General features: G+C 45.6%; 1 long non-coding RNA gene across 1 annotated transcript; it reads right to left on the reverse strand.

Moving 5' to 3' along the window:
• Nucleotides 1-1983: 1983 nt before the first annotated feature.
• Nucleotides 1984-14390, reverse strand: LOC120380188. Its single transcript, XR_005587643.1, has 2 exons — nucleotides 14264-14390; nucleotides 1984-4198 (listed from the first exon to the last, which is right to left on the reverse strand). It is a non-coding gene; the product is annotated as an uncharacterized LOC120380188 (long non-coding RNA).
• Nucleotides 14391-19922: the final 5532 nt, after the last annotated feature.

Consider the following 19922-nt stretch of genomic DNA (forward strand, 5'->3'; position numbering starts at 1 on the left):
TCCTGAGAGTTACTGCAGACTGTTGCAGAAAGAGACACACTGTGCTCTCCTGACATTTCACTTTTGCTCTATCTTGTTATTTTCCTTCAGTTTCAAGAACTCATTTTAGTTTAGCGTTTTCATTCCTTGTGCATGGAGACATAGATCAGGGTCATCTTCAAACAAGTATTGCATAACTCAGATGTACTGCCTTCCAAGGGACCTCACGGTACGTCTACCCTGCAGCCGAGGAGGCTAATGTCCAGTCTGGGTAGACATACATGTGCCAGCTCTGACTGAGCTAGTGCACTAAAAATAGCAGCGTGGCAGTGATGACATCTCAGGCTAGTTGCCCCACAACAATTCCATGCAAGATTCAAAGTGCGAACTCCAGTTGCTGCCTGTGCCACCATGGCCACACCACTACTTTTAGTGGGCTAGCTTGAGCAGAACCAGTGCATTCACCTCTCCCCAAGCCAGGAATTACACCTCCCTGCTGCTGTGTAGACATACCCCCTTGTTCCACACAAATGGGCTTTCCCTTCACTTCCCTGATTGAAAGTTATTTGTCTCTGAAATACATACATATGGAAGGGGACGGTACCGAAAGTCATTTACACGTAAGGAAGGAATCTCACAGCTTTTTACCTTTCCTGAATGAATCTTTCATGCCCACTCCTTAAAGGTCTGTGCCTTGCCTTGCACCCCTCATGTCAGCCTTAGCCGGCTGAAAGCTAGACCGCATAGCCCGCTAAACACCCCCATTGACCTCTGAACTTTGGCTCAGGCCCTGTGTGCCGATTGACAGGCCCTTCAAGGGGCAGGCCCCCCCATTACACACATCTTTTCAAAGAAGCCAAGTGCTGTAGCATGCTCCAGTCCAACGCTAACGTTGGAATACCGTGCAACTGCACCCCCCCCCATTACGCCCATGCTCTCTATCTCCATTGCTCTCCTCCTCTGTCAAGCCCTGTTCTCTCTTCTGATGCAAATAACTCCCGTGACTTTGACAGCATTGCTCAGGTAAATAAGGGGTGTAAGTTGTGTCTGTTTCTCCGCAGGAACCCTCTTGCAAGGCTGACTTTTTTTTTTTTTTTTTTTTTTTTAAGATGTCTGTGTTCCATACAACTGTCCATTTCCCACCTCCTGCCTCCATCCCCTGAGCACAGCAAGGAGCTGTTCTGATACTTCTGCTGTAGAGGGCTGTGCAGATTACACACACCTCTTGAATATGGCTTGTTCTGGACTGTCCTGCACTTCACTAAGCAAGCCATGTTTTTTCCCCCAAATGGGCCTCAATGCAACCTATGCATTTGTGTACGTGAAAGTCCATGTGCAATCTTTTGCATGCTCAGTCTGTGCTCTCTGGTGTGCATGGGCAGTCACCTAGGGTATCAATAAATGCCTAGAAGTTAACTCAGGAATCTGGGAGCAATAATTATAACAGATGTGGGGGTAGAGGCCTTTTTTCAAAATATGTAGCATTCTGTTCACATTTCACATTCTAGGAAAATGGCCAGATAGCTTTATATATTAGCTCCTGCATGGGATGGAAGAGACTGACTCTGCAGAGAAAACTGAACTGAGCCCATATGAAGGGGAAACGGGGCTGCCCCAGCATCTCCCCGCTACCAACGCTTCCCCCTCTGCAGAGCTGCATAGGAAGAGTGGACGTGACTAGTGATGGGAGGAGGAATGGAAAAGTAGCAATAAGCAGCATCCTCCCTTCCCCTCCCCCCAAAAAACAGATTCATTAGGCAGAAAGAGCTCCGGAGAGTTAATGCTGTCGAAGGGCAAATTCACCTCTCTGCTGCATGTTGTGGGACAACCCCCACCTAAGCATAACAGAAGGCAGGGAACCAGTGGCCCTGCTGCACTGCCCTGTCTGATGGGCTGGGCTTGGCAGGTCATCCAAGACTCCCCCTTCATTGCTGTCTGGAGGGTGGAAGCATGTACCTGCCCTCGTGGGCACAGCCCCATGATCTTGTGGACCTCAAGGGAGAATAGCATCACAATTGGCACAAATAGGATTATACTGGCATGCAGCTATGTAATACACACATGTAAATGAACTCCAGGTGGGTGTTGAGAATCTCGTAATATAGTTAACAATATCAGATTTATTTGATTTCAGCAGCTTGCGCTTCAATGCTCTGAGTTGCTGGCTGCATTCTATGTACATTTGGCTTCAGGCTGATGGCTGCATTATGACTCTTCCAACCTTTTAAAATTAACCATTTCATAAGCAGGGTAAATGCATCCTCATGGGAGTGTAATGCACCAAATATTGCACCCATGACTGCATATTGCACCATAGAGTCTTTCATTTAATGCTGGAACTGACACCTTGAAGTCACCATATGTTCTGAGTTGTTTAAAATGTATGGAACAATTATACCCAAAATGTTTTAAAGTAGCTATTGCTTTTGGTGGGGTTGTTTGGTATTTCACTAGGATTCCAGTATTGTAATAATATATAAAGGATCATTCTATGCCATTTCTAATCACTTATAATTGTACAGCCTCATTATTACATCCATGTAAGTGCTGCTGACTTGTAATGAAAAGAAAACACTCAGCCTTTATGATGCATAATATGTTGTTGCTGAGATATGAAATAAGGTAAAAACCATATATCCAGATGGCTATCAATGCACCATTATAAATCAGACCCTGGCCAGCATTGGTCCAAAAGCAGACTTCACACTTTCACCCACAATAGTGACTTTAATTATGTAATGGTTTTTAGCAAAACCCAAAGCAGTGGTGGCGATTTCCCCATGACACAAGTCCTTCCACCGTCAGGAGAAATCTACAAATGAAACAGGCATGTGTTATTTTAATGGTTTCTTCCCCTCCCTACCCCAAAAAGAGCAGTGGCATTTTGGGGGTAAAATATGAGCTTTCCTGCTTCACTCTCTCTCTGGTTCCTATATTCTCCTGCCTGCTACTGACTCCTTGTAGGTCATTTAGCGCAACAGAAGTGAGACAAGCAAATAGCAAAATTGCAAGATGCAAATGCCCTTCATTTTTGGCTTAGTGTCAAAAAATAATAAGTTGACAATAACCCTGCCAGAATATGCAGCAAGGATGACTGCATATTTCTTCTTGCCAGCATGACAGGATAGGGAGCTGGTACAAGCACAGAGGAGAGGGGGCTCTGGACTCTGAAGCATGCTGCCTTATCTCACGTTCTAAAGTCTTCTCTGGAGGTAGGATAAAGTATAAATAATTCCACTGCAGCTCATTTTCCCTCTGTGTAGATATAAAAAAAAAGCTTTCCTTGGCTGGGATTTTGTATTTTTAGACAGGGTCTTTTTAATCAGGACGTATGAAATGTGTCTCTTTTTTAAAGAGCTGCTTGAGATTCAGATGCAAGGAAGGCTAAACAGAACGCTGGAGATTAAGACTGAAAGGTACTTGGTGCAGCATGAGAGGAATGGGAGGTTAGAGAATGGGTTTCCATGATACTCCTTATTGCCAAGCCCCAGTGATCAAAAATCCACAAGCTGGGCCACTCAAAAAATCAGGAGGCTGCCTGAAAAAACAAAAACCACGAGTTTAATATTTGTGGGGGTTTTGAGTTGCCTTCTGGCTACACTTGTTTCTTGTTCCAGGCTCTCTTCTGCCACCATACAGGCTAGAAACTTACTGTAAAAAAGGAAAATTGAGATTCAGATAATAAACTGTCTCCAGGAAGTCTGGGATTTCCAGAAAAATGGAACAAATCACAAGGCTTGTAATTCAGTCACACGAGTTGATAAGAATCCAGCCTCCACCTCCCACCCCCAATTTCATGCCTGATCCTGCAATGTGTTGATTAACTACCAGCGAGGTTAATGAGATTTACTGGCACTCGGCAGCTTGTAGGAGTTTCTCCAGAACTCCTAGAATGGCCCATGGAGGCTGGACCTTCTTGCTGGAACTGACTATACCAAAAACCCAGCTCAGCTGAACTGTGGAGAAATTTGAACGTGGATCAGGTGCACTTGTTACCAGCCCTGTTTGAACCAAGATAAATACCCAGATTTAAGTCATAGGAGGGGTTTCTTCAGTATCATCATCTAACTGGCACTGTCTGCTTAGATGATCAGATTGGGGAGTACAGGATGTTCCTGCTTGGGAATGAGATGGCGTGGTAGAGCCATACAGATCTTGGCATCTGCCAGTCTCTAGCATCATCAACATCAAATTCACCAACAGCATGTTTAGCTTCTACCTGAAAAGAGAGAAATCAAAATGAAGTCAGAGCAATGGGTCTGATTCCGTTGGAATGAAAGGCGGGAGGGGTTACCATTGTCTGATCCCACTGAAGTCAGACCTAATATTTTAAAAATTAGAGTTTCTTCCCAGGACGAATGATGCCTTTTTGGCTGGTTTACTCCCTAGACAGTCAGTTTCTTCACAGGGTGAATTACATTCCCTCTGCATGGTTATGTCAGTAAATCTCCTGTCTGATCCTTCTCTTCCTCCTACAGTTTTTATTTTTCTTCATCTTTTCAGAAGAATTTTTCCTCCTTCGTTCCCTTCCTGGAGCAGCAGTTCCACTGCAGATTACTGACTTCTTCCAAGAGAAGATCTTTCTTCCTTTCCCTTTTTCCCCTGTCTTCCTGCTTGTAGGTTGTGTGTTCTCTAGCTGCTCTTTTTTCCACTCCCTGATTCTCAAGTGCCTTTTAAAGTCTAATAGCTCAAATTAGCCTGGTTAGGTTCAATAGGCTGAGGCAGTTCAAGTGTTCAATGTTTCATTGTTATGCAGCCCATATTCCATCAACCACTGCAGCCCCCTCTGCATCAAGTTACATTGCAGCAGCTGGCCAATGCAGTGAAGCTGGATGGAAACCATTTTGAAAGGCTGTTGAGAAAGGAATTCCTCTGTCAATCAGATTAGATTCTGCTTCACGCACCCTCTCAGCCTTAGCACTACTCTCAGCATGCTTGGTTTAGTGCATTCGACAGAATGGGTGCCTGTGGGAGAGGAACTAGCTGTGAAACTTGTCTCCAGATGTGCAGGTTTGGATCCATCAGTTCAGAATCCCAGAAACCAGCATATAGCCTGAGCAGCTGGGCTGAGAGCTCCGCTTCTCTGCAGGGGACCAATTGCCACTCCTGGTGCCAGTGTCAGAGGCCCAGGGCTAGGGAGTATGAACAATGGATGGCTTCCCTCTGTCCTGCCCAACCACAGGCACAGAAGCAGCACATAGAATCTATTGGGCACAGGGATCTCTCAAGTAGGGTCAGTGGGGATGTGGGACAGGATTTGTGCTGGCTGCCATCTTGGCCAACACATCGGTGGTTGAACCAGGGACCTCCAGAGCTAAATGCATGAACTGATACTACTTGAGCTAAAGACCAGGGTACCCTACCTGAGGCTGTAACAGACTCATCCTCTGTGGAGGATGAGCCGAGGGGGAAGCTGTAACATGCCACAGTGGGTTATAGCCATCTTTTTTTTATTTTAAAAAATGTAAGTCAATTTAGTTCATTACAGTGAAACATGGGCCAGTAGTCACTGGTTATCCTTAGTCACCTGCCTAAGAGCTGGCAAAATCTCAGTGCCCAAGACATGACAGGAAAGGAAACAGACTAGAATTGGTTGTATATAACAAAGAGCCCTCCCCCCCCCCCCCACTCACAGCTGTCTGCAGCATGGCTGCTCTTAATACATGAGAAGCAGAGCATTTCGGAGCTATTTACTACAAAAGGTAGAAAGTTCCATCTTGGATCATCGAGCTACGTGACAGCCCCACCCTCTCTGCATGGGCCCTAGGTTTGCAGAAACTAATCGGCATGCTTGATTTTATATCTAGTCCTCAAGTGGTGAAGCATTTACCCTTCAGCTTGCGTATCTATCTGGAAACCACATAATTAGTTAATATTTTATGCATAATGCAAAAGTTTTCTGGGAATAATTAGCCAACTCTGTTCTTTTAATAATTGAACCCGCAGTTTATGACAAATATGGCAGGTTGCGCCAAGAAATAGCGACACACAGGCGCCTGTAAGTAAAGTTCAATTAACAGAGCACAATCCCTGAAGCTGCAGTATGTGTGCGCAGAGGTGAGTGGTTAAGACTTTGTCTTGAAAGTCTTACCAGTCACAGAGAGATAATATATAGTTATTTTTCATTAATTGTCTCCCCAGTTGTAACAACTAGGCCTAAGACATTTCAGGTCAGACAGGACGTGTTCTTGTATTGCGGAGGGTGTGGGGGGTTTGTGCAGAGATTTTTCCTATTACTGTAGCTAATTTAGAGAGCTGGTTGGGAAATATTTTGCTTCCACAAAACCTTATGAAAGTTAAACAAGAGGTTTCATTGAAAGCCTTCAGGTTTTTGCTGGGAAAAAAGTTCTGGCCAAAACTTTTCAATTGTGAAAACCAAAATATTCAGTTTGAGGAAAATTTCCATAATTATGATAAATGGACATTTCAGAAATTTGCATTTTGACAAAAGGCCATTTTTCATAAAAAACATTTTGAACAAAGCATGTCAGCCAGCTCTGTTATTTCATAATCATGAATCTCTTCTTCTCCTAAAGCAATTTACATCCTAAAGAATCCTGAAATATTTTAAGAGCCATACAATATATATTGCCACAACTTAGCTCTAACCCATTGCCTGGGTTTAGGGCTGCTGCAGAGGCAAACTCCCCCCTTTCTTCCCCCGCAGTGGGCTTGCAATCAGCAGGAAGGCACAATAGACCTGATTCCCCAATGCACCTTGCACCTACTGCAGTCATTTATACTTACTGTTTTAGTCATGTTTATTATGGCAGTGCCCAAAGCCCAACCAGGAATGGGGCCCTGCTATGCCAGGCACTGTGCAAACACAGAAGCAGACACACCCTTCCTGAAGTGCTTCTTACAAAGTGGGTGTGAAGCACTGCCCAGCCTTCAGAGGGCACATTTAACAATGAGGGTGATTAGCCACTGGGACAACTTACTAGGGATGTGATGATTTGCTCTCCCCTGAATTCTTTAAATCAAGATTGGAAGTCTTAAAAAGATCAGAGCTCAATGCTGGAATTAGAGAATGTCTACATGTTGAGAGCGACAGCTGTAGACACTGCAGCGATGGAAGGGGTTTTTACACCTAGTTTGGGGTAGTGATATATTAAAGGCATTCTTGGGGTGTCTGTTGCTGTATTATCTTGGCATTGGATGTAGTATTTCCTATTTAAACTAGAGTGAGAATTTTAGGTAGGCAACCTGTAATCCTCATCCATGTGTGGATCTGCTCTGGATATGTGTAATGAGGTTTTGTTCGCAATCCTTGCAGCATCCCCGGTAATCTCACCACTTCCCTCCATGACTAAGGATTCTATTTCTAGACCTTGGGAGAGAAGGAGCAGTTCCCATCACTGCTGTATCAATACTGAGATGGAAACAAGCCGAGTGGCTCTGTATTTTCTGGCATATTTATCTTCCTGACCTTTGGAATCCAGGTTATCAAGGCAGCTAAGGAATTTCTCAGCAGCAAAGAGGCTGGGATGAGGAGGTGCAGTGGCTTTAGTGAGCAGCTGGTCTGAAGCCAAGCACAATCTAGATAGCCCATGAGTAGTGCTGCAGTTGAGAGTAAGGGCTTCATTACTAGAGATGCAAAGATCAAAAGGAAGTGTACTGACCCAATTCTAAAACTGGAAGAGAACCTAAGGGAATTTAACAGGGTGGGAGTTTTGTTGGTAAAAGCTGATGTAAACCATCTTCCCCTCTGCTGACAAAACTACTGCATATAGTGACTCATTTTCTGCTTTAACTTTTTGGACAGCAGTCAGTAGTAACTTCATTGAAAGCAGGGGATTTATAGCGCATTACTATGATTAGCTTTATGGTAGCACCTAGAGACACCTGCTAAGATCAGGGACTTGCAGTGCTAGGTGCTGTATGTATACATAGTAAGAGACTGTCCTCTTGTAAAGGCCTCACATGTCTAAATGGAAGAAACAGACCAAGGCCTGGGAGAAAGGACATATCACTATTTACATGTCACAGAGAGACCTGAGGAAATAAGTGACTTGCCCAAGATGTCACAGAAAGTTTGTGAGAGCAAGCAATTCAATTCACATCTCCTGAGTCCCATCCTGAGGCCTTAATGCCAAGAATCAACCTTCCTCCTCTAGCTTTTTGGTGGGGTAAGGGAGATCATACTCCTGGTTCATTTCTCTGATCTCACTGCAGATATCCAATCAGAGAAATGGACTAGGAGTATGTTGTATTTCCTTCTCCACTTCACAAGCCCCATCTAACTGTAACCAGGCACAGGACATTGTATTTTAAAAGGTCAGCATTTTTGTCCTGCTGACTGTTTGGGGCAGTCAACCCAACAGTGGCATTATTGAGAAATAACACCAAATACAGACTAATACCCATAACCTGTATTACTAATGAATGCACCTATTTGAAAAAAGTCTTTAGCAATCTTGCTAATTTGGTAAACTTTAATCCCAACATGCTCCTCTGAGCACTTAATCCCCTCCCTATTTTACTGAGGAATTCAGGGTGGAATTGCCTTAAAATAGTGTTTAATCAGAGAGGTCTGTTTGTAGTAGTATTAAAACTACCCTGGCATTTGTACATTTAGTTGTCTAAAGCGCAATGAAAGCCCTGATTGATCGCTCCTGCATTGACTAGAGATCAGTACCGAAGTCTGCAGCTGTCACAGGCCAGCCTCAGCAAATTACCCATTAGGTCAGAATAGACTCGTTGGGAAAAATTGCCAAAAAGGGGGTGGAAAAGGCACATTCAGCAGTATTTGGGCTTTGAATCCCTAGAGTTAACACTGCATAAATCATGCAAAGTTTGGGCTAAGGCGGAGCATGTAGAATGTCAAGTTTCCAGTCAGTGAGGATTGCATGGGTGTATGTTACATAGTTACCCGATAGGGGGTATTTTCTGTGGGATATTTCCATATCCCAAGACGCCCACTTAGGCCTCAAAAGAGATTTGCTGTTATAGTTATAGTAGTGTACATGCAGCCTAGATCAGCAAAAACGTGCTTTTGCTGGTATCGCTTATACCAGTTCCCTGAGCAAACTAAACTATAATGGCAAAAGCACTTTTATGCTGGTATAAGCTGCATGTACACTAGGGCTTTTCCCAGCATGGAACTGTCATTAAAAATAGCAAGTCACCACTAACCAACATTACTGTACCAGCACATTTCTGAAATGAGACCTGCCCTTAGATTTTCTTAACCAGACTCAATTTAAAAGAAAAGATCCCCAGAAGCCAGGGAGCACCTAACTAGCTGTGAAATTAGCAACTCTTAATAGCAGCTCTCAAATTGCTCTTCTGTTTAGCTCTGGAGGCAGAGCTATTAAACACAGATGCAGGGCAGAACATCAGCTGCAACAATGTATCATATTTTGATTGCCTGAGACACTTGGTGTTATATGGTCTTTCAACACACACTTTTCTTGTTTCCCAGGATATGGTCATTTCTCTCTGGTTTCATTGTGCATTGACTATCACACTGCAAGGAAGTCCAAGATAGCACAGGACTCTGTACCGTACGTGCACTGGGCACCAGGCACTTTCCATTGTATACATCAGTCACAACACGCTGCAGTGATTCCTTACAGTCGGTGCAGATCCTTAAACACAAAAGAGGATGAAAAAGAAATGTCAGTTTTGAAAGCTGTGTCATCACTGCCTGGGTATGTGGGGCACCTCTTATTTTACCACAGCTTATTTGAACTAATGCTAAATAAAACCTTGTTGCTCTCCAATGCAGGCTACCAATCAATCATTGGGGCTAGCATGGGTCATTTGCTAATTTGAACTACACTAAATGGTGGCTTCTCTGTAACTTGAAGTCTTTAAATCAAGACCTGAGGATGTCAGTAACTCAGCCAGATGTTAGGGGCCTATTGCAGGAGGAGTGGGTGAGGAGGTTCTGTGGTCTGATCTGCAGGAGGTCAGACTAGATGACCATGATAGTCCCTTCTGGCCTTAAAGTCTATGAGTCTATTTCCCTATCCCAGCAGTAGGTTCCAACACTCCCTGTGCTGGCTCAGATGCATTTGCATGTAAAGAGAGTATTGTTGGAGTCCCCATGAAGAAGTGTTTTAGCTACAAGAGTTTTTCTGGTTTCCTCAATTAAACCTTAACCCTTGTCTAAACAGAAAAATGTTGCCAGCCATCCAGGTATAACCCTGCAATGTTGACACTCATTCCACAATAAGAAAGGTTTAAATCCCTTCCCAAGTGACATAAGCTAGACTGAAAAGAAGCACTTTTAGATCAGAATATCCCACGGATGGTGAAGCCAGTAGAATATTGGTTTACATTCACACCTTAGATTATATTGATCCCCCACCCCCACTCCTCCAGACAAGGCCTTAGTCAAAGCCATATACTGCTGCTAGAAGTCTATATGGCTGTCTCATGTACTGGATAAACTGGGATTGCCATAGCATTGCTATGACTCTCAGAGCAGACATCAATTTAGCTTTTTTAGATTAGGGAAAAAACCTAACAAGGAGGAACCAAAGTGAAGTCTCTACAGGCAATCACAGCATGTGCATCTCTACAAAAGAGGCTGCAGCAACTGGGGAACAAAATGGCTGGGGGTGGTCTCTGTAGGGAGCAGAATTTGGGAAGATTTAAAGGCACAATGCAAAGAACATGATGACAGCACAGTTACTTAGCTGCATTGATTACACTACTGAGGGCTAGGTCCACAAAAGGAACTTGGACTCAGTGTTGCAATGCCACATGTTTAGGCACCCAGCTGGCAAAGGGAATCTGCAACCAGGCTCCCAATAGAACACATAGGGAGCATTAAGTGCCTAAGAATGGGACCCACAAAAGCTAGAGCACTGAACAGGGAAATGCCTAAGCTAGCCAATAGGAAAGCTGAGGAGAGGGGTGCTTCCTAAGCTCCACCCCTCAAAGGGACGTAGGCACCTAAGTCTGAGCCAGAAGGAAGCACCTGTCTCCACTTGGGATTCACATCCATGAACCCTCTCCTGGAGTTAGGTGCCTGACTCTTCTCACAACAAACAAGATGCTGCTGCACTCCCCAATAAGCTATAGCAATTAGAGTACTCCCCTAGGAGGTGGGGGACCTGGGTTCAACCCCGCTCCCCGCAATGTAGAGCAGGGATATGAACTCACATCTTATGAGAATGCCCCATCCATTGGGCTTTGGGGTATTCCCTCAATTGTGCCTGTTGAAGTTGTCGGATCGTGTGACTATTTCAATATTCATGAGGAGAATGACTTTTTCCCCAGGAGTTAGAGCACTCACCTGGAACAGGGGAGACCCACATTCAAAGTCCCTGGTCCATCTCAGGCAGAGTGGGGATTTTAACTTGGGTGTCCCACTGCCTGGGGGAGCACTCTAGTCACTAGGCTAAAGGTTTTAAGAGCAAGACCAACTCCCCTGGCGGCAGAGGCGTTTGGTGTGAGGCCCAGTCCGGCAGATGGCCTCTGAACACACTTCCCTGATCGGGCCTCGCAGGTGAGCTGGAGGGGCTATGGCTTAACCAATTTATGCATCTGACTGGGGCTCAGGCACTTGAATATCAGGAAGTACGTGGCTGTGAACATGCCCAGGGGCAGAAATTTAGGCACCCTGGAGACCTTATTGGTGGAAGTTTAGCCACCTACAGGATTAGGTGGGCATTCTGAGGACCTGCATTTTGGATTTAGATGCCTAAAGTGGCAGTTAGGTGCCTAAACCCCTTTGGGGATCCAGTTCTGAGTGTTTCTTCATCCTGTTGTAACAATACTGAATGTTCGTGAGACAACCCCAGCCAGTCATGGTAAAGCAATGACAGACTTGGGCACCATTGACCATTGCCTGGAACCTGGCATTATTTGTCTGACTATCGAGAGCCCTTTCAAATAACTTTGGGCCTCATTTACCAGCCTTCTATTCAGAGTCAGGGTATTTCAGAGACCTCTACAAGACAACACTGCTAGAATGTCATACAGGCTGGAAGAATTCCAGTCGTCCCAGTACCATCTCTGCCCCTTGGCGAGGCAAAACCAGGCAGTATGTGTTCTAAGCGAAAGCCAGGGGACTCAATTTCTCTGTGCGTGGACAAATGTTTCCTGCTGAAGATGGCCTCAGGAATCCCTAGATTTAATACACTCCATTAGAAGTCTAAAGTATTAAATTTTCACTAGACAGCATGCTTCCTAAATAAGGAGACAAGGCAACCTGGTACCATACCCAAGCTATGGAACAGCAGTAGCCTACATATCTACTGCAGATAATTGACTTTAAGTGGAGAGCTGAAAACTGGTAAGTATATTAACTTTATGTGACTGACATTTTTTTAAAAATTAGATTTTGGACTCTGTCATAGGTACAAAAGAAGACACAGAAAAAAGATACCCATGTCAGAAAGTGAGCACATTATAGTAGACGATTATGACACCTGTCTGGTTGAGTTTAGCCTGACAGAATTCAACAGTGAAAACTCAGCAGAGAGAAAGAGGCTGCACTTGAGAGCAAACAGGTTGCTGGGTGCTCCTCTGGAGAACATCTCATTTTTTAAATTAAGTTATAACTCAATTGCAGACACAGTGCTCTAATCTGCACAAGTTTTCTGCACCCTCAATTTGATCTCATGTCAGAACAGAGCCTGCCTCTGATAAACTCTTTGGTGGGCTTGGTTAACTAGAATAATGGCTCATTAAAAAGGGGTTAATAGATATACCTTAAGGAGAAGTAAATTAACAGGAGACACTGTCTGTCAGCTAATGGAACTAGAACATATTTGTTTAGTTTATGAATGATTAATCTAACTTACTCAGCATTCCATGGATGCTAATTGCACTCACAGAGCCTTTGTTTTGCAGGTGTTTAAAGGAGGAGGACAACTCAGTTAGTTGCTATAATCTAGCAAGAGCTACTTGTTGGATCTAATGGCAGCTAGTTTTCTTAACACGATGGGCCCATATTGCACACCCCTAGCTCCCACTAAAGTCAGTGGCAAAGGGGGTAAGACAAGGAATGCAAGCTCTTCAGTTAAGTCACTGAATACTGAAAAGGTTCCTAAAGTTGCTGTATTAAAATATCTGGGAAGAAAAGCCTATTTACATAGGGGTCAAATAGCCCCTGTGCAGAGGGTCAGCACAAAGCTTCTTCAACTCTCACTTAAATCCCATTGAGGCCTTAAGTGGGACAGAAGTGGAAAAGAGGCCCTGGGGCAGCCTTTGACATGTGGGTGGATTTCACTCTAAGAGAAAGTGTGTGTGTGTGCGTGTGTTCCAAGCTCAGAGGCCTTTCAAAAGCTAAACAAGGGGAAAATAGCATCCTACCAGAAGTTTGTATTTGAAAATACACAGCAGGGGGCTAAAAGAAAAAATCATCATAAAAAATGCCTGAAAGAAGAACAATTCCCCAGGAAATAGACACAAATGCAGGGTGTATTCCAGCTGCTGTTCCATAGAGGTGACCAAATCATTCTCCTCTGAACACCCTTGTCAGCATCTTAATGTTCCATTATCCGTATGGATATTCCTTATACATATCCGTACAAATTTGCTATCTTAGCCATCCTGTAAATTTAGTAGTAAACAAGGAATTTTGAAACCCAGGCTTTTTAAAATCCCAAGCTTAACAAATGAGATATTTTCTAATAAAAATTCAGCCAGATATGGGCCATGATTCAGCATGGTACTTAAGCATGTGTCATTCAAGTCACATGCTTAAAAAGACAGGCCCATACTTAAGCAGCTTGTTGAATTCAGTGCCTTGATGAGCAGCAGTATTAGAACCATGCAGCAAAACACAGAGGCAAACCAGGGTACTTAAAACTACCTTCTCCTGGATGTTCCATTCCTAGGAATCAATGGGTCAAATCACACTGATTTACACCTGGATAAATGTGGAGTAACTCCAGTCATGTCAATTTACAAAGTTCATTGACTCCACATCATGGGGTCCACTCACCACTGCAGGTAGCTCCTTCTGGCTGCGGGGATTAGCTCCTTCCAGGTGCAGGGCTCCCTTCTGCTGCTCACTGCACACCCTGCTGCCAGAGTGTCTCTCTCTCTCTGTTTCTGCAACTCCAGGTGCTTCCCCTTTGTGACTTGGCTCTTCAGCCAGGTCACAATACATATTTTCCCCCCTTCCAGGGTAGTATTTCAAGATCTCCCTCCAACTAGCAGCCGTAACATTCCCTGCCTCTCAGATGCCATTTTCCCAGTGGTGAGCAGGGAAACCCAGGCCTAGCCTCTACTCCAAGTTCCAGATTCGGGTCCCTCTAGTCAGCAGCCAAGGTCTGTTCCCTCCTGGACCTTACTGTCTTCTCCTGAGCCATTTCTTTACCTTCTAGCTCTCCTCCCCTCTCTGTGGTCACCAGCTTTTCAACTCGTTCCTCCAGGGAATGACTGTAAATTCAGCAGTCCCTTTTTGTTAGCAGTTCCCTGGCTTTATAGAAGCCCTGCCTGTTCCTACACAGGTGAGCTTCCCCTAATTAGGGCTTTCCTCTCTCAGCCTTAATTCTCCCATCTTGTAGCCTAATAGGTTAATTGGCCCATCTGGCCTCCATTAACCCCGGTGGGATGAGTTTGGGGTGAATACTCCATCACACTCTACTTCACTTAAGTAGTCTCCAACTTGAATGATACTACAACTGGACCCTCAGAGGCCAATTTTCAATTACAGAAATTAAAAAAAAAAGAGGAGCAAATACATGTTTAGGGAGGGCACTTTTATCTGAGCAGGATAAACAGTTCCAAACAGGACTATGTTAATGCACACGAAGTACCTTTTAGTTTGTGTCAGCAGTGTCCTAACGGGGCAGTTAAAGCATGTTTGAGCACAATTCACATCCCTGTAGCCTGCACTGTGGCACCGTGTAGACAAGCCCTGAGTGAGCAAGCTGTGGTTTTACACATTGTCTTGAGCACAGAAAGTACAACTCTTGTGTAACTGTCCTATCCTGAAGGTAAATGCTATTTTCATTGCTGCTGGCTGGACAGAGCTTTCTTGGTTCACAGTATTGTGATTGTCCTTGACTCTACCAACCCTCTCTCGTCTCTGAACAATTCTTTCCAAATTTCTAATGAGCTCGGTACATATATGTATGCCATCACTCTGCACACCTCTCAGGGACCTGCGGCATGGAGAGACTAAAGAAAAAAATTCCAAAAGTGTGCAAGTGACTATGTTCCATTTTAAAGGTGTCTTAGAGCTTTTCTACATGAACATTTATCTTTCCATTAAAGTGAATCAAATTAAAGCACAAATTGTTAATGTGCATCAGCAGGCTCCACATGGACAATTTAGTCTGCAGGCTAGTCCAGGGTAGAGTCACACCCCAGCCAGCCGTGAGCTAAATGTTCACGTAGACAAGTCCTCAGATAGGAGCATGCGGCTTGGTCTACATGTAAAATTGAGGTTGAGTTAGCGATGTCACTCAAGGCTGTGAAAAAATTTGGTCCCTGTGTGACATAGTTAGGTCAACCTAATCCCTGTGTAGATGCAGCTAGGTCAACAGAAGAATTCTTCCATAGACCTAGCTACTACCTCTTGGAGAGGTAAATTAACTACATCAATGAAAAAGCCTCTTCCATCGATGTAGGAAATGTCTATCCTATTAGGCTGCAGCGCCATAGTTGTGCCACAATAGTGGCTGTAGTGTAGACATACCCTAAGCCTCACTGAAAGTCACTGGGATTTAGGCTCCTAAGTCACTTAAGAGCTCTTGAAAATTTTACCCTAAGTGACTTGTCCAAAGGCCAAACAATGGTAGAGCCAGGAACAGAACCCAGGTCTTGTGAACACCAGCTCTGGGGCCTTTCCCATGGCCTTCCTCTTCTTGTGTTCTGGTAGTAGCAACTGTGTGCATATGGGGGCCCGGGCATTAGTACAGAGAGCGCAAACATGTGCAAGAGTTAGTCCCTGCCTATTGTAGCTAGGTTTTATTTTAGGCACTCTGGACATTAGCTCCAGTCCTTTCAGCACTTCCTTGAACAGCTATCAGAGATGATTCCTTTGGCCCCTTGTCATACAGGGGAGGGGGAATATGAGGCCAGGGTGAACTTGCATATTGATAAATCCTTTTCTGGCAGCTGATATTATTCAGCCAAGCCACTCAAATATTACAAACCAAACCTTGGAGCACAAGGTTAATTTGTGAGAGCAGGTGATGCATTTAAGTTGGGAGGTTCCCAAAGTCAAATTAAGATGGGAAAACTTGTAACTGGCTGCCTAGCAATCCAGTTTCATTTAATGCACTTGTTTTGGAGAATCAAAGAGTCTAAGAGATGGAAAAGAGTTGGTCCATGCCCTGGCCAAAGCAGGATTGCTCCTTACTGGACATTTACTAGTTTTTGGCCCATTCTAGTTTTCAGAGTCCTCCCTGATGGAGGTTCCATCACTTCCTATGGCAGAGTATTCCACAACACAGGAGATCTCACTGTCAAGAAAAAATTACCTCTTCCTTCCTTGTCCAGAAAAGAAGACTATAGATATATATGATACACAGCTTTCTTTCTCATAAGCAACATCCTCTGGGTTCCCAGGCATCCTCTGGCTTTAGAATGGGATGTAGATTTGCACAAGTCACTAGCACTCCTAAGAATCATTTAGTGGAGATGCCAACATCATTTCTGTATCAGGGTTAGGGTTATTTTGTTCATATTTGGGATGAATTTTAATGATCTGATGGGATCTCATTTTAATCTCAAAATTCCTCCTGGGTACCAAAATTGCCTGCTAAGAAATTGGATGCTATTTGATAATGCTCCATAAATAATATCACTTTGTAGTGCTCCCGGTTATTCCATTCATCACTGTATCATGCATAAAGCCTGAGTTGAACAAACGCCTCTGAAAGACGACGCGGAGAAGCAGCCTGCCTTATGGATCATTTTACAGTTACTGAAGCCGTTCATGTTCCCTGCTCGCATCCAACAAACCTGAAAAATAAACCTTGCACTGGGAGGCGTGGCTTCCATTTCTCGCCAGCAATCAGTGGGATAAATTCACGGTGTTAAGGGAGTCACCCAGGAATATTGGCTTTAATAATACATTACGGGATTATTATCTTTCCACTTTGGTGGTACAAACAACATGCCCGGGGAGAGAGAAAGAACTCTTTAGAGGAGAATAGATGATGAGGCAACTGAGAATAGTCTCAAGCAAGCAAGTGGACAGAGCAAGGATAGCAAAGGTTGTTTTGTCATGATAGTGATGGACCCAAAAGGGCTGGTTTGCGGTAGGATGGGTTCAGAGTACATAGCAGGTTTGGGACAGAGCTGGGAGAGTATTTGTAGGACCTGGGGTGGAGAGTCAATGCATTGCTCACTGAGGGGACATGGGAGACTATGGTAACTGGGAGGGGAGTTGTCTGGGTGCTTGCTAATAGCAAGTGGCCACATTTGTTACCCAACTTAAATTTCCACTCAGGTCGCTTGGGTAAAAAGGCTAATGCATTAACCCATTGCACCGCCTCCCAACGTAGCCATCCAGAGCTCCTGTGTCTGTGCATATGTCCAGGTACTGAATTCTGAGATTAGCGCATGGGGAAGCCCTGAGAAATCAAGGACACACAGCAACAACTTCAGCGGGAGAGCCACAGAGGTGAGGATCAGCTGGGCCCATGCAGGGGCAGCTCTACCTTTTTGGCCGCCCCAAGCAGTCATGCGCGGGAGGCGCCCCGGAGCTGCGGGAGCAGCGGACCTCCCGCGGGCATGACTGCAGAGGGACCGCTGGTCCCGCGTGGCTCGGCTGGACCTCCCGCGGCTGCGGACAGTTCGCGGGTCCGGCGGCTCTGCTTGAGCTGCCGCAGTCATGCCTGCGGGAGGTCCAGCCGAGCCGCGGGACGAGCGCCCCCTCCGCAGTCATACCTGCGGCAGGTCCGGTCGTCCTGGGGCTCCGGTGGACCTCCCGCAGGCATGACTGCGGCAGGTCCGCCGGCCCAGCCTGCCGCCCCGGCTGCAGGGGACGGGCCGCTCCTCGGCTCGCAGCGGCGGGATGAGCTGGGGCCTCCTAGATTTTGCCGCCCTAGGCACCAGCTTGTTTTGCTGGTGCCTAGAGCCGCCCCTGGGCCCATGACACCGGGGTGTTTACTGTCTTTCTGTATCTGTAACAGCGCGACGACTCACCGCTGCGGCGCCTCCTGCTGGTTATCCTCAGAATTAGCTCTTTCCACTCAGGAGCGCCCTCTGCAGGCCGGTGTCCCGCTTGCTGCTGGCCCCAGTGTCCCTCCAGGACCCCGGTGCCCTTTGTCTCGGGGTTCTGCCCCCTGCAGTACCCCACAGTCTCCCTAGGGAACCCCCATCCCCCTATCCCCATCTCACCTCAGTCTTTGGCTACTGCCAGTCACCATCTAGCCTCCGCTCACTGGGGCGGACTGCAGTGTAATTGCCACTCATCACTGGCAAGGAGGGTTTGGACCTGCCGCCTCTGCCTACCCTTGGGCTGCCCCTCTGCAACTCCGGTACCCTTCTTGGCCTGTAACAAGGCCTGCAGCCTGGGGGTTTTCCTGGCCAGAGCTCCCCAGCTCCTCTGGCCTTTCCCCAGCCCTGCTCCAGTCTAGGTACCCTGCTCAGCTCCCAGCAGCCAGGCCCATCCCTCTCAGCATCTAGACAGAGCCTGGCCCAGCTGCGGCTGCTTCCCCAGTCAGCCCAGGCTTACTGGTTCCCTGCCACAGCCCTCTCGCAGGGCTGTTTTAAGCCCTTCTGGGCAGGAGCGGGGTTACTGCCCCACTACAGTATCATACAAAATGAAGTGGATCTCATCCCTGGAAGGGCAGCTGGTATTAAACCTGGCTGAGGGCATGTATTGATGAGGGAAGGAAGATTGTAAGGTGCCTAATTCCCAGCTGAAATCAATGGGGATTAGGAGCCGAACATGTTCAGGTACTTTTTTAAATTCCACTAGGTGGCTATCTGCATATTTAGGTGCCTAAATGCCTTTAAAAAGCTGGTGCCTGGTAGTGTGCACTGGCTGCTGTGGCAGAAATAAAATTTCCCTTCTGCAGGAGCAAATGTACTTAGAGGACCTGCTTATTCAACCAAGAGGCAGGGTGGTCCAGTGCCCAGTGCACTGGCCTAGCACTCATGAGAGGTGGGTTCAATGTCCAGTTCTGCCAGTGGGTAAATCATTTTGCCATTCTGTGCCTCAGTTTTCCCATATGTTAAATAGTGATAGTGGCCTCTTTTGTAAAGCACTTTCAGATCTCTAGATGAAAATTGCTGTATAAGATGTAGGTATTATTATTCCATGGAAGTTTTAACCTGAGTAAGGAGAGGAAACAAACATTAAATAGGACTCTATCCCTGCGATGAATTGAAATTGTGTGGTGCAGGACTGATGTGTGTCCATAAGTAACATGGTAGAACCTGCCCCTTGGCAGTTCATGTTCTTAGCTTATCATGTTATGGTGAGGTTACGATCACAGGACGTTTTTGCTTCTTCCAAAGTGGAGGATAACCTGGCCAGGTAACAAATTCGGAGCCAGAATCTGCCTCCTCAGCAGCCCAGAAAAGGGGGATTGCAGTGTGCATTGCATTAATTCTTGAAATGTAGTTTTAAAATTGGTTTTACAGTTCATTGGGAATGTGAGCCTGCTGCCTCAGTTGCAGCTGCTGCTGGAACAGACCAGAAGAAATACCAGAGTCTCACTTGCTGACCTCCTGTTAGTAAAGGGTGTGTGGGACAGGGACTGGAATCCATATCAGAGTTAAGCCAATAAAATATATATTGAGAGAGAGAGAGACAATGCAATGATAGAAAAATATGCAAGATTCATGTTGTATTTTAGAGACTTCCCTGGGTCCTGTTGAAGTCAGTGGAAAAGATCCCATTGACGTCTTTGTTCTAGGATCAATCCCATGGGAGGAAATTCACCCTTGTGCATCAAGCCTGCACAAGGCACAAGTGGGACTTAAGTGGTGCTTACACCTTGTGCTGGCTCTCTGCACAGAGGGTGACTGTCACCCACAGCATTGTAAACTTACCAAGGGCTTGATCCTGA

Source organism: Mauremys reevesii, linkage group 13, assembly GCF_016161935.1.
Source record: "Mauremys reevesii isolate NIE-2019 linkage group 13, ASM1616193v1, whole genome shotgun sequence".
Taxonomy (NCBI): domain Eukaryota; kingdom Metazoa; phylum Chordata; order Testudines; family Geoemydidae; genus Mauremys; species Mauremys reevesii.